At 50.7% G+C, this 14,951-nt stretch overlaps 1 pseudogene; it reads left to right on the top strand.

Moving 5' to 3' along the window:
• The window catches only part of LOC129399891 (uncharacterized), an 85,125-nt pseudogene that overhangs the window by 39,224 nt on the left and 30,950 nt on the right, over positions 1 to 14,951 (top strand).

Here is a 14,951-nt window from a genome sequence, read left to right as displayed (position 1 = left end):
CTCCTCCTCCTTCTCCTCCTCCCTCCTCTTCCCCCTCCCTCTCCCCTCTTCCTCCTATTCCCCCTCCCTTCCCCAGTCCTTCCCTCCTCCTCCCCTCCTCCTCCTCTCCCTCTCCCCCTCACCCCTGATCTCCTCCCCCTCTCCCCTCCCCCTCCTCCCCCCCTCCTCATTCTTCTTCTGCTGCTGTTACTCCTGGCTTTGTACTCAGGAATAACTCTTGAGCGTGCATGCAATGGATCAAACCCAGGTCAGTCTCCTGCAAGGCAAGTGCCCTAATCACTGGGCTATCTTTCCAGCCCCTTGGGCTTGCTTCTTGTGGTTTGTAGAGCTGACTTCTTGGGGCTGGTGGTAAGCACAAGAGAAGAGCAGAGTCCCCAAGCATGCTAGGTGGTTCCATCCCTGCCCCGGCCTTAGTGCTGAGCCCAGCTGGGCATGGCAGGATGGACTGAGCATGCCTCAGTCACCAACAGGTTCGGCGTCCACACAGCACCGTCGAAGCACTGGGCTTCCTTCACTTGACTCGGCAGGTTCGTGACCTGCACTCACTTCCCTTTGCAGCGATGTTCATGAAACCACATGCGCCGAGTGAGTGGGCACTTTTGGCCAACGTCACAGACAGGGCCTTGGAGGAGTCATTGCAACAGGCAGAAGGAAAGACGGGGTGCAGGTGCCGGCCCACTGACCACCACCCCCGTCTTACATCCCAGGTCTGATCTCCACAAGATTCTGCTGACCCCCACCCCACCCCCACTCCACCCCATCTTGGTTATGGCCAGTGCCCTTCCAGGACCTTCCTGGGAGGAAATAGTGAGTGGGACTCAGGGTGGGGGAGGGGGGTGTTGACTGGAGCCAATCATTTGGGCACCGTTGGTCCAGCAGGAGCTTGGATAGTGAGATCCGACGGGCACTGTGGAGTCCCCTAGCTCGTCACCTCTGTCTTAGGTTCCTGGGGCAGCTGTAACCAAATGCCAAATGCAAGGGGTGTGGAGGTGGCGCTGAGGACTAGAGGAAAAGGTGGCATCTTCAAGTTCTGGAAGTCAGAGCCTGAAGTCAAGGCACCAGCAAAGTCCGACTCGCCCTGACACCCGCTGGGGAGAGTCCTCCCCAGCCCCGCCTCCCAGCCTGTGGTCATCTTCTTGGCTCTGGGACAAGCTCCCAGTGCTCGGTGGTTTGTGTTTGAAGCCTTGGGGGGATGTGCTTCTGGGGGTCAGCATATAAGGCACCTTTCCCCCTCTTCTCTCACCCCAGCCCTGGGAGCTTTCGTCCCATGAGTGGCATTGCTGCCGGGGTCTTGTCCGCAATAATAGCCTCCCCATCGGTTCTCCAGATACTGACCTTTGTCACACGTAGAGTTGGGCCGCAGAAATTGGTCCTCAGATTGTCCTCTCTTGGTGTTGAGATGTTATCTCTCCTCCTCTAAAGCTGCCCAGACGCTCGCTGGCCATGTGACTGAGTGTTGCATAACTTGGTGGAGGGGAGGGACATGCGCCTTTCCCAGACCCGAGGCGAAAGCTCCCTGGCTCCACAAATGGAGGACAGAGGTCCTACCACCTGCTCCAGCCAAGGGCAAAGCCAAGGGATGGGAGCAAGCATGATGGGGGACATTCTCCTGGGCCGCGTGCAAGGCTGAGTCACCGGGGCAACCTGGAGGGGCAGGTGGCCCAGTGCCCGCCCAAACAGAGCCCCAGCAGCTGAAAGTCTCCACACTCCACAATCGCTGCCATGCTCCCTGCTAGACTGCTGCTTGGGGTGAGCCTCACCCAGAAATTAACCCATTGAAAATCTCAGGCGTGAGGGGTTTGTGACTGAAATGTCCAGGCTTTCACGTGGTCAGGACCAGCTACCTCTGCGCAGTGCCCCGAGCCTTTGGAAACACTGGCGGTCACGCACACACCCCAAAGCCACCATCTTATTAAAAATTAAACACCAGCTGCTTCAAAAAATTTTGGACTTCCTAGAGCAAATCTTGAATTCTACAACACAAACCACCGAGCACATCTTGAATTCTACAACACTGATGAACCAGGAACAGCACACCTGCTAGTGTAACGTAGAAGGGACTGAATGGGATGTAATGCAGAAGGCATCCAATTTCAATGGACAAAATTTAAACACAGAAGGCTTGACCTTTAACAGCATATTAGTAATCTCTTATACAAGGCTGAATGGCTCCATGGTGAGGTACAACAATCTTCACTAACTTTCTTCTAAGGAAATATTCTTTGATAATTCTGTTAGCAAATTATTTATACAGGCAATATAAAATAAATTATTGAAGGCCTACTATGAAGGGGGCGTTGGAAAAACCGGAGGCAGTGGTGGAAGGAAGGTGTAATGGTGGGGGGATGGGTGTGGAATATTGAATGCTTGTAACAAACAGTCATGAACAATTTGTGAACCACAGTGTTTATATAGTGTAAGGGAAAACTTAAAAAATAAATTTTAAGAAACACACACACACACACACACACACACAGGAAACACAATGGGAAGAAGCTGGCCTCCACTCTCGCATCCTGTCCCCACCTAGGACCAGCTGCTAAGGTTCAGGGAGGGGCACTCTGGAGAGAAGCAGCTGGAATCGGCAGGGCAGAAGCCGCACAGGGTGACTGGGAGGCTGAGCTGGTCCAGTGGAAAGCTCTAGGGCCAATGTGGTCCTTCGGAGTTGACCGAGTTGGCCCAGAGAGCATGGGGGAAGGAGCTTGCTTGACATGTGACTGATCCCGGTTCAATCTTGCACTAGGTAAGGTCTCTGACCTCGGCCAGGGGTGACCCCTTAGCACAGAGCAGGAATATGCAAATGTAGCCCCCAAACCCCAACCCAACCCAAAGGAGTTGACCCCAATGGAGACAAGATACCTGAACTCTTGTTCTCCAAACGGGGTGCTGAAAGGAGGCCAAATGATATGCATGAAACTCTTTCAGCAACAGTTTTGCAAACCACAGGGCCCTAGAGGAGAGCAGAGAAAAGGGAAGGTCTCCACCATAGAGGCAGGCTGTGGGTAGGGAAGCTGGGGACAATGTTGGAGGGATGGGTGTCGGAGCACTGTCTGAAACTCAATCACGAATCATTTTGTGACTTGGTAATTCACAGTGAGTCAATACTCTTTTTGTTTTGGCTTTTTGGGTCACACCCAGCAATGCTCAGGGCTGACTCCTGGGTCTGCACTCAGGAATTACTCCTGGTGGTGCTCAGGGACCATATTGATGTAGGCAGGTAGATAGGGAAAGGCCCTTGGCAATGAAACAGATTAACAAAGTCTCTGGGAAGGAGAATCCTCAGACTGACCCACCTTGTGGATACAGAAAACAGACCTGATAAGACCTTCTCCAGACCCTGAGGGGGTTGGACCCCTCCCCATGAAGTTCCTCGAATTCTATCAACCTCTCCCTTAATCTGATTAAAATGTGATCCAGCCTAAAAGAAGACCCAGCCTTCCTGGTAACCTCCTTAGCAACGGACTTTTACCTGGGAAGAAGCCCCACATGGGGGCAGGTTGAAGAGACCCTATAAAAGACACCTTGAACAAAGGAAGTGTGCACATATGCTGCCTGAGCCCATGTGCTGCTTGTGCCCATGTGGCCGAGCACATGTGGTGCCCGAGCACATGTGTCGCCAGCATCTCCCCCCTTGAGATGTGTACTCTCATACTTTCGTGTCCAGTGCTAGGATGTGTGTAGAGCTTCCCTTGGAAAAGCCCGCGTTCTCTCTTGAGCGCGTTATTCTTACTACTCTCTTTCCCACTTATCCTTCCTCCTTCCCTCAGAAACCTCTAAATAAAATCTGTTACTTCACTGCTTGTCCACTCCTGAAATTCTTTTCCGCGAGCGAAGACAAGAACCCAGTAACCCTGGGTCCCGGGTGGTAGAGGCGGCTGGGGAGAAAGTGACGTCTTTCTCCTTCCTGCTTCACGGAAGTCACCCGTGGGGTCCACCGACATCAATATGGGATGCTGGGAATCGAACCCGGGTTGGCCACGTGCAAGGCAAATGCCCTACCCGCTGTGCTATCGCTCCAGCCCCTCAAGACATTTTTTTTAAGTTACAAATGGACTGGAACGATAGCACAGCAGGTAGGGCGTTTGCCTTGCATGTGGCCGGCCCGGTTTGATTCCTCCGTTCCTCTTGGAGAGCCCGGCAAGCTCCCTGTGACATATTTAATATGCCCAAAACAGTAACAAGTCTCACAATAGAGACGTTACTGGTGCCCGCTCGAGCAAATCGATGAACAACGGGATGACAGTGTGACAGTGCAGTGCTACAAACGAACCCCCCAAACCCCCCCGCCATACTTCCAGAAACCCTGGCATCCACACCCACTCCCACAAGTGCCATAGTGTCCACTCTTTGGCCCAGACCGTGGGTTCTGAAGTCTGTGGGCTGCGCAGCTGCATAAAGCAATAAACAGTTTAATAAATTCTTAGATAAGGACTTAACAGCCCTGCGATCAGATATGACTGTGTTCACGTAGATTGATTTTCTTGATCTACTGGTTTTAATATAGCAACTTTATTATCTAATCAATTTTAATTTAGAATTGTATCAACGGTTGAGGCTTTTTTTCTACCTTAAAATAAATTAAAGGAGGAGAAGGGGCAGAGAGAGAAATAAATAATAAATAAATAACTAGAAAATAAAGGAAATAAGTTAAAAGCAAAATTTAAAAAAGCACACACACAAGACTCTTGCCTCCAAATTCATCAGTCCTGAAATACAGGTGTCCCCACAAAGGTGGCTTGTGGGGCCAAGAATACTCCCGAGAGGGTCTCAGCTAGGACACCTCATGCCCACATGCCCTGAGGAAATGTTGACCTTGCACCAACAGACCCAGAGAAGGCTGGACCCCTCTCCCAGAGAAGCTTCTGCAGGAACAAAGGTCAAGGAAAAGAATTTCAAAGAAGACCATCAACCACTTCCAATTCTACCCCTTGGCAACCACTCTGGCAATGAACTCTGACCTGGGGAGAAGCCCCACGTGGACAGGTTGGGAAAACCCTATAAAAGCCACCTTGGACCAAAGAAGTGCATGCAGATGCTGCCTGAGCCCACGAGCCACTATGACCCCATGGCCCAGCACATGTGTCATCCACATTGCCCCTCTTGAGTTGTGTGCTGGGGCTCTCTCCCTCGTCTTTGGGGAAGCCTGCCTTCTCTCTTGGGCGTGTAACTCTCTCCCTTTCTCTCCCTCTGTCTCCTCCTCCAAACCTTCAAATAAAATCTGTGTTTCTTCACTGCTCCTCTACTCCTGAAACTCTTTTCTTGTTTCATGTATGACATGACAGAGACCTGGAAACCCTAGTCCCGGCCTTGCCAGCTGGCCCCGGGGTGGCAGCGGGGGCTGGGAGAAAGTGGTGACCATCTCTCTCCTCTCACCTCGCATAAGCCACCCTCGGGGCCCCGCGGATTTCAATAGATGATAGCACCCAGCTTGTATATGGAACTGATGCCACTCAGGGCGAAGTCGCCCTGCAACGCGTTTCTCAGGACATGACCCAGAGTTAAACCACGCACTGGAACCCCGGCCCTCGCGGGGAACTCGCATTTCTGCTGAAGATCTCGAATCAGATTATCACTGATGTTTTATTAGGTCAGGAGGGGTGGGTGGGGGGAAGGTTCCTTCTTAGACTCCTGAAACCACAGCCCCAAGGGCCTCTCTAACCTGGGCTCCTGGAAGCCTCCCCTGACCCATAACCTCTGCAGAGCCTCTGTCAGGCCCCCAGTCCGGGTAGCAGCGGCCCAGGAAAGCGGCTCCAGGCAGTGGCGCTGGGAGTTGTCAGACGCTCCCCGAGCTGCCACAGGGATCAGCGTGGAAGACGCACCATCTCACTAGAACAGCTTCTTTCATCTGAAAGTTGAAGGTCATCCCCCACGACATTTTAAGACCCAGATCTCACGTTCTTTAAGATCAGCCTGACTCAAAGACAGAGCCAAGATACGGAAGGCGATCGCCAAGGCCTCGAGAGACGTGTTGCCTCCGAAAACTCTTCCTGACCAGTAGCCAAGGACAGATCCTACTTTTTCCAGTGGTGGGGGAGGGGGCGGGTGGGTGGGTGCTGGTCACACTTGGCTGTGCTCAAGTGCTGCCTCTGCTTGGCCCAGGGCTGCTCCTGACCATCCCCAGAGGACGCCGAGATGCCAGGAATGGAACCTGGGGTTCCCAAGGCCGATCATACACTCAGGTCCTCTGGGCCCTCCCCCCAGCCCCCAGGCTGAGAGCTCCTTCTGAGCCGGCCGGCGAGAGGCCACAATCATGGAGGTGGCTCTCCCGGGCCACGGCTAATCCCGTGCACTCCAGATACGGGGACCCCCCCCCGTGATTTCCACAGACGCGGAAGACTGGACTCCACCATTGGTGAAGCAGGGACTGTGTTTTTAAAAAATAATTACATGCATAATATAAGTACAGAAAAGGAGACTATTTATTTGGGGGAGAGGGTGGGGCCCAGCCAGAGGGGCTCAGATGACCGTGTGATGGGAACGAGGTTGGCTGCATGCAGAAGCCCCTCACCTGCTACACTAGCTCTCCGGCCCCCAGGGCCAGGCATTCTGAACACGGCCACCACCTTCTGCCTGCACTGGGAGAGCAGACCGCTGGGCTGAGGGAATGGTATGGAGTGGGTGACAGGTGGCACCCCTGCGTGGCTGAAGAGAGAAGGTGCCCAGGTCAAATAAGCAGAATTCCAGTTCAGTGCCGACACAACTCACCCCGTGAAACGCCACGAGTAAGCGCAGGGCGTGCGGCGCCAGCCAGTCGGGCCGAGCCTGCAGTGGCCGTTCACACCAGCGTCTGCTCACCGGGGAAGGCCCTCATTGCAGAGCAGGCACTGGCGAGCCAGAGTGGCTTAGCGGGCGCTTCACCCCGAGCTGGCGTCAGGCTGCCTCTTTCAGGGTCTGCTTTCCAGAGGACGGCTTCTGGCGGCTCCCGGCTTCTCAGGGCTCTTCCTTCCCTATGATGTTCCCACAGGGGTCGGGGAGGCTCTAGGAGTCTGTGAAGTTCTGGAGGAAAGAAGAAAATGTCTATTTTTTTTTTCTTCTTGGGTCACTCCTGGTGATGCACAGGGGTCACTCCTGGCTCTGCACTCAAGAGTTACTCTTGGCGGTGCTCAGCGGACCATATGGGATGCTGGGAATTGAACCCGGGTCGGCCGCGTGCAAGGCAAATACCCTACCCACTGTGCTATCGCTCCAGCCCCAGGAAATGTCTAGTTTTCACAGTGCTTGAAAGCAAACCCAGGGCTGGAGTGATAGCACAATGCTTCCCAAACACTTAGATGCCGGCACCGGCTGGGAAGGGCAGAGAGCCAATTCTCCCTGAGTACTGAGCCATTAGTGTTCTGTTGCTTTACCTTGGAACAGTCTCCATCGTTCTGCATCCTCTGCCCGCCCCTTCCAGCACATTCATTTCCCACACTCCACGCAAGGGGCTGTCTGAGGAAGACAGTCCTTGGGGCCCGGGAGCACCGTTCCCGGCTAGCAGCGTGTCCGTCCTGGTGTGTGTCCAGGTGCAGCTGGGTCCCGACAGGCCCACACAGAATCACGGTGCAGCACAGTTCCTCAAAGGGCTGCAGCCTTGCCTCAGTCTCTCAGCCCCACCATAACCACGTCGGCGCCTGCCAAGAGATGAAGCTGAGGGCCCAAGAGTCAGAAAAGGGACTGAGGTGCTGGCCTTGCACACAGTTGACTGGGGTTTGATCCCCAGCACTGCATAAGAGCTCATGAGCACAGACCGAGGAGTGAGCCCTGAGCATAGCTGAGTGTGGCCCCAACAAACCCCTACACACCACACACACACACACACACACACACACACACACACACAAACACACACACAAACACACAGAAACGTAGGATAACATAACCTCAGGTAGCTTAGGTTTATTGGGTTGTTCCCATCACAGTGCTCCCTTTCCTCTGTATTTATTTGTAACTTCTTTCTTTGCTCTGTTGACTTGTAAATATTGTTTTTCTCTTATCCTTGAGTCCTTTGCATAGTTTATTCAGAGCTAAGTCCTTCTGTATTGTGACAGGCAGATTCCTCAATATGACCATAGAAAAGGGGGGGACTTGAGAAGTGGCTGAACTCTTCCCTCTCACTCTGGCCATAGGTTTGTAGGAGGCAGTTCAGGCCAGGAAGGATATATGATTTAGCTGAACTAATTGTTTAATAGTACCACTTGGTGGGAAGCAGTCTTGGCCATGAAGGATTTATGACTGAGTTAGTAGATTAAAGGAACTAACTGGTGTTTACACAGACACGGAGCTGGAAAGTCAGGAGTCCATGCATCCCTGTCTTGTATCCTGTGCCTAATTGATAAGCGTTTAACTGATACGATGCTTTCTTGATGTATGGGAATGCCTTGTTTTCTTGATGTATGGAATTGGGAATGCCATATTGATATATTGTTCCTGTATGCTTTTGTTCATTATGAGATATTTTAGGTTATTTCTGTTTTTCCTTATATGCTTTTGTTCATTATGAATTGTTTGAAGTTATCTCTGCCTTTGGAACTGTTTATCTTTGCGCCTACTCCTGAGGCCTGTGTGCCCAGGATGGCTATACAAACCCTCTGCTCTAAGCCCTCGGGGTCGAGCTCTGGCCTCCTGCTTTGGCAGGACAGCTCGGCCCCAGCTAGCCAGAATAATAAAGTCTCAGTGTGTGTTTTGCAGTCTGTGAGGAACTGGCCCAGGACAGACCACAGGAATCTATTTTGCTTTCTTAACACTCTTTTTATAGGAGCCCACATTGTAGAATAACTTGTCTATCTGTCCCTAAGCAAGAAATTTGGATACAGGCACCCTGGGTCGCAAGAAGGGTGGTGGTCAGACCAGATAACTAGACCCATATCACAAGACCCATATCACAAGACCCAGGACTGCCCCCAGAACTGGGACATTCCTGAATATTGGCACAAATACTGATCTCTAAAACCATAGGCTAAGGAGTGATGTCCTTTTAAATGGATTGGTTTAGAAAGTTTGCAATATTACAAATCTATTGGCTATGAAATGTGTGGGCTCTGCTGTAACGGCCGGGGAAGGCCTATATAAGATCTTTGGAGAAGCTCGGGGTCTTTGCCCAACATGCTGGACCTGCGTATCCGCGTAGGTGGCTGGACCCTGGCTAGCCAGTCTTACAATAAACCCTGGTGCTGTTTGCAGTCTCTGGAGTTTCTTTGTCGTTATAGGGAGATCTCGATCCGCGCCCTAACACAGTCCTGCTGGACTCTTTATCTCTCTGAATGCTGAAGGGTGATCACAGTCCTAACAGTATGGGCACAGGAAGACTGTAGCAAATGCTATGCTTTTGTAACCTGGGAGTCATTTGACTCTACATATTTTCCTCCTGGGCATCTGTTCTCTCAACCTAAGCCTCAGCTGTCCTTACTTCCTAGCACCCCCAAAGGCAGGGTCCTGACGATGGACGGGATGGACCCAGGGCAAGCGGTGAGCTGTGTGCTACCCTGGCATTGAGATAGGCCTGGCCAAAGTGCCTAGTGCTTAACTATAAGTTAAGAGCTTGGGGCTGGAGCAATAGCACAGTGGGTAGGGTGTTTGCCTTACATACGGCTGACCCGGGTTCGATCCCCAGCATCCCATATGGTCCCCTGAGCACTGTCATGAGTAATTCCTGAGTGCAAAGCCAGGAGTAACCCCTGAGCATCGCCGGGTGTGACCCAAAAAAGCAAAAAAAAAAAAAAAAAAAAAAAAGAGCTTGATTGTGGACAGATGCTGTCATGATCCAAAAAGTATTAACTAGATTCGGACCCTGCTAGGGTTAGGAATGATTAATCTGACCTGAGCCCTGTAGTCTGAGTCTGTGGCAAGATGTTCCCAGGAGAGCTGCCCTACAAGCCTCAATGTATCTCTTACTGTTTCCATACAAAATTAACTAGTATTAAGATGTTGATTGAGTTTTTGGGTTTTTGGACTGAGGAAAGGAGAAAAACACCTTTAAGAGGTATTTCCCTCCTCCCCTCCCCGCCCCCCCCCCCAGTCAGGAAGGACTTTGGAGTGCCCCTAGGTGGTGTTTGCTTTGGTGGGCCCTCAGGAAGGGCTTTCTTATGTTGATTTTGCTGGGTATAGCTGGGCCGCAGAGAGACAAGTAGAGGGGGAAAGACTTGTAGCAGTCAGAATCCTGAAGCTGGGCTTGAGGAATGAGGGGCTAGGAAGGAAGGAGGGAGTTGTCAAGAGAGAAGCGGTCAGAGTCAGAACCCAGAGAGGAGAGGGAGAGCCCAGGCTGCGAGATGGAGTGTGGAGAGATGAGCAGAGAGACGGGAGGAGACGGGAATGAGGGGCAGTGTGAGACTAGAATGGGGGGCTCAGGGAGACTGGAACAGGGTGTGTGGAGAGAATGGGATAAACGGCAACTGATCAATCAACCGGCTTGGCCCTCGTTTCCTCTTCGTCTGCCCCATGGCCTAGCTGCTCCTGCTGGGTGAGCAGCCTGCGACGGACCCCGAACCCAGTGCGGCTGATGGGGAGAGCCATGCCCTGGCAGATGTTTCAGACACAAACACACCAAACACACACACACACACACACACACACACACACACACACACACACACACACGTGAAGCCTCATTCCCCTCCCCTTGAAAGGCGGAGGATCTTTGTGACTCCCTCAACACAGAATATGGCAAAAGCAATGCTGAGTGTCTGTGTGTCTGTGTGTTTGTGTGTCTGAGTGTCCGTGTGTCCGAGTGTCTCAGTGTCTGTGTTGAAGAGGAGGGCAAGTTAAGAGTCAAGAACTGAAGGGCAGGTTAAGGGTTAACCGCTGAAGTTGCCCTTTGTAACTACTTGACTGCTTTGAAAGATGTCTTCAGGACCTTCCGCTGGGCAGGACTCTGTCACCAAATGGGCCAACAAACTGCCCCGAGGAACTGTAAACAAACATTTGCTCGGAATGGTCAACAAATGTTGAAATTAGCATATTAAGTGAAATAGGTGTGGTTTTCCCTTTTGTATGGTTTTCCTATGGTTTCCTATGGTTTTCCTATTGATCCAATACCTGTGATTTTCTTTGATATGTATGATTCTCCTTTGATTCAATACATGTAATTTTCCCCCAATAGGTATGATCCCCTTTGATATATAGATGTGATTCCCTTTGATATGTGAGATTTTCATTTGTCAACAAATGTTTAGATATGCAAATTAAGTGACCTATGTGATTCCCTTTGATATGTGAGATTTTCATTTCTCCCCCAAAAGGGTATAAAAACAGCTAGCTTTTTGAGTTCGGGGGGCCTTCAGTTATGCCATGCTATTGAGACACAATTGAAGGTCCCAATATAGCTATATTGGCTTAAATAAACCCCATGCATTTGCAGAAAGAGTTGTCTTGGTTTTGTTCTTTTGTCTCTCCGAGCCTCCCCCGGGCAGAGATCTGCCGACCCTAACAGTGTGAGTGTCTGTGTGTCTGAGTGTCTGTGTGTCTGTGTGTCTGTGTCTGTGTGTCTGAGTGTCTGTGTCTGTGTGTCTGTGTCTGAGTGTCTGTGTGTCTGTGTGTCTGTGTCTGTGTGTCTGTGTGTCTGTTTCTGAGTGTCTGAGTGTCTGTGTCTGAGTGTCTGTGTGTCTGAGTGTCTGTGTCTGTGTGTCTGAGTGACTGTGTGTCTGTGTATCTGTGTGTCAGTCCGGCCCTGGAAGGCAATGCCACACCACTTGCATGCTGCTCTCTATGATGTAGGCAGGTAGATAGGGAAAGGCCCCTGGCAATGAAACTTAGATCATCAAAGTCTCCGGGGAGGAGAATCCTGAGACTGACCCACCCTGCGGATACAGGAAACGGACCTGATAAGACCTTCAACAGACTCTGAGGACAATAGACCCCTCCCCAGGGGGTTCCCCAAAGAAGACCATCACCACTCCCAACCTCCCTGGTAACCTCCTTAGCAACGGACTTTTTTACCTGGGAAGAAGCTCCCCCCCCCCCCCCCCCCCGGGGCAGGTTGGAGAAACCCTATAAAGGCCACCTTGAACAAAGGAAGTGTGCGCATATGCTGCCTGAGCCCATGTGCTGCTTGTGCCCATGTGGCCGAGCACATGTGGTGCCCGAGCACATGTGTCGCCCGCATCTCCCCCCCTTGAGATGTGTACTTTCATGCTTTTGTGTCCAGTGCTAGGATGTGTGTAGAGCTCTCTCCACCCTTGGAGAAGCCCGAGGTCTCTCTTGAGCGCGAATATTCTTACTATTCTCTCTCCCACTTATCCCTTCCTCCCTCCCTCAGAAACTTCTGAATAAAATCTATTTACTTCACTGCTTGTCTACTCCTGAAATTCTTTTCCGAGAGCGAGACAAGAACCCAGTAACTCTGGGTCCCAGGTGGTAGAGGCGGTTGGGGAGAAAGTGACCGTCTTTCTCCTCCCCACTTAACGTACCGACATCATTTAGTTCTATGAACACAGTCATTTGGAGAGAACTAGAATTTTAACAGCTCTTAATTCTCGTTCCATCATGGGATTAATACCCCATCCAGAGAATACTCATCTAAGATACGCTGCAAAAGAGGAACAATAGGCATTGGAACAAGGTTTTCAAAAGGAAATTGATTAAGGGTTACACTAAGCTTCCAACACTAGTGAAAGCCATCTTTCATGGCAAGGAACTCAGAACTGTGCTTTCTGCTTCATTAATGAATCGTGGGCCTCCTTTCCTAACACTTGTAACTTCAAGGAACTTGCCGAGGAAAGGATTGGCAGATTGACATGCAAATGATCAAACTCTCATATTCAAGATATAAATATCTACTGGTTTCAATTGATAGCTTCAGTGGATGGATAGCTTTTCCAGTCTGAGAAGTAGCTTGCTGTTTCTATGCCACTAGAAAAATCTGGACATAAGAAGTCATTTTCTATCAACCATGGGTAAAGTAGTTATTCCTTTCCATTGCTTTTATGATAGAAATGGGTATGGCATTACGTTGCTTTGGTTTCTGTTGCTTTAACTCTTATGTTTTCTAAGATAGCAAACTATTTTGTCCTTACTAGGTCAGAAAGGATCTTCCACATCTCCAGGGTCTAATCATTTCAAAGTGCCATCCCTCAGTCTAATTGATCTGATCTTTTCTTTCAGATAACTTCAGGAACCCAACAAAGTCATTGCCTGGGGCCCATAAGGTAGCATGAGGTTTCACCCCTTACATAGGCAGAGTCTGCGCCCATCTGTCAGCATGAAGCAGCTTCAGAAGATGGATCACCGACCATTTTCCCCTTAAAGATTTAAGGTGGTGAAATCTCTAGGGGGGAATATGATGTAGGCAGGTAGATAGGGAAAGGCCCTTGGCAATGAAAATTGAGATTTAACAGAGTCTCTGGGAAGGGGACTCTTTTTTTTTTTTTTTTTTTGCTTTTTGGGTCACACCTGGCGATGCACAGGGGTTACTCCTGGCTCTGCACTCAGGAATTACCCCTGGTGGTGCTCAGGGAACCATATGGGATGCTGGGAATCAAACCCGGGTCGGCCGCGTGCAAGGCAAACGCCCTACCCATTGTGCTATTGCTCCAGCCCCAAGGGAAGGGGACTCTTAAGATGTGCAGATTCAAGAAAACAAAAGACCTGGAAGAAACCATCAGCAGACCCTGAGGATAATGGACCCCTCCCCAGGAGGTTCCCCAAAGAAGGCCATCACCACTCCCAACCTCCCTGGTAACCTTAGCAACGAACTTTTATCTGGAAAGAAACCCCATGTGGGTGGGGGCAGGTTGAAGAAACCCTATAAAAGACACCTTGAACAAAGGAAGGGCAGCGCATATGCTGCCTGAGCCCATGTGCTGCTTGTGCCATGTGGCTGAGCACGTGTCGCCCGCATCTCCCCCCTTGAGATGTGTACTTTCATGCTTTCGTGTCCAGTGCTAGGATGTGTGTAGAGCTCTCTCCATGTTTGGAGGAGCCCGAGTTCTTTCTTGAGCGCGTTACTCCTAGTGGTTTTCCTTTTCCACTTATCCCTTCCTCCTTCCCTAAGACCTTCTAAATAAAGTCTGTTACTTCACTGCTTGTCTACTCCTGAAATTCTTTTCCGCGAGCGAGACAAGGACCCAGTAACCCTGGGTCCCGGGTGTTTGAGGCGGTTGGAGAGAAAGTGACCGTCTTTCTCCTCCCCGTTTCACGAAAGTCACCCGTGGGGCCCACCGACGTCATCTAGACACGTGGCTTTGGAGCTCACGTGCAGTGTCAGGAGACTGAGCGACCGCTCCCACCAGGACTCATCCTTTGTACTGTATGCATGGACCTTGAAGATATTAAGCTTAGAGAAAAGTAAGTTAGAGAAATATAAGTGATGTAGGCAGGTAGATAGGGAAAGGCCCTGGGCAATGAAACTTAGATTATCAAAATCTCCGGGAGGAGAATCTTAAAACTGAGTTACCTTGTGGATTTAGAAAACAAAAGACCAGATAAAACCATCAGCAGACCCTGAGGATAATGGACCCCTCCCCAGGAAGTTCCCCCAAAGAAGACCACCACTCCCAACTTCCCTGGTAACCTCCTTAGCAACGAACTTTTACCTGGAAAGAAGCCTCACATGGGGGCAGGTTGGAGAAACCCTATAAAAGACACCTTAACAAAGGAAGGGTGTGCACATGCTGCCTGAGCCATGTGCTGCTTCCGCCCACATGGCCGAGCACATGGGTGCCCGGGAACATGTGTTGCCCTCATGGTTTTGTGTCTAGTGCTAGGATGTGTATAGAGCTCTCTCCACCCTTGGAGAAGCCCGCATTCATTCTCTCTTGGGCGCGTTACTCTTACTATTCTCTTTCCCATTTATCCCTTCCTCCTTCCCACAAAAACCTCTAAATAAAATCTGTTACTTCACTGCTTGTCTACTCCTGAAATTCTTTTCTATGAGCAAGACAAGAACCCAGTAACCCTGGGTCCCAGGTGGTAGAGGCAGTTGGGGAGAAAGTGACCGTCTTTCTCCTCCCCACTTCACATAAGTCACCCGTGGGGCTGAC

This window comes from Sorex araneus, chromosome X (assembly GCF_027595985.1).
Source record: "Sorex araneus isolate mSorAra2 chromosome X, mSorAra2.pri, whole genome shotgun sequence".
Taxonomy (NCBI): Eukaryota; Metazoa; Chordata; class Mammalia; order Eulipotyphla; family Soricidae; genus Sorex; species Sorex araneus.
This window is presented reverse-complemented; position numbering and strand designations above follow the sequence as displayed.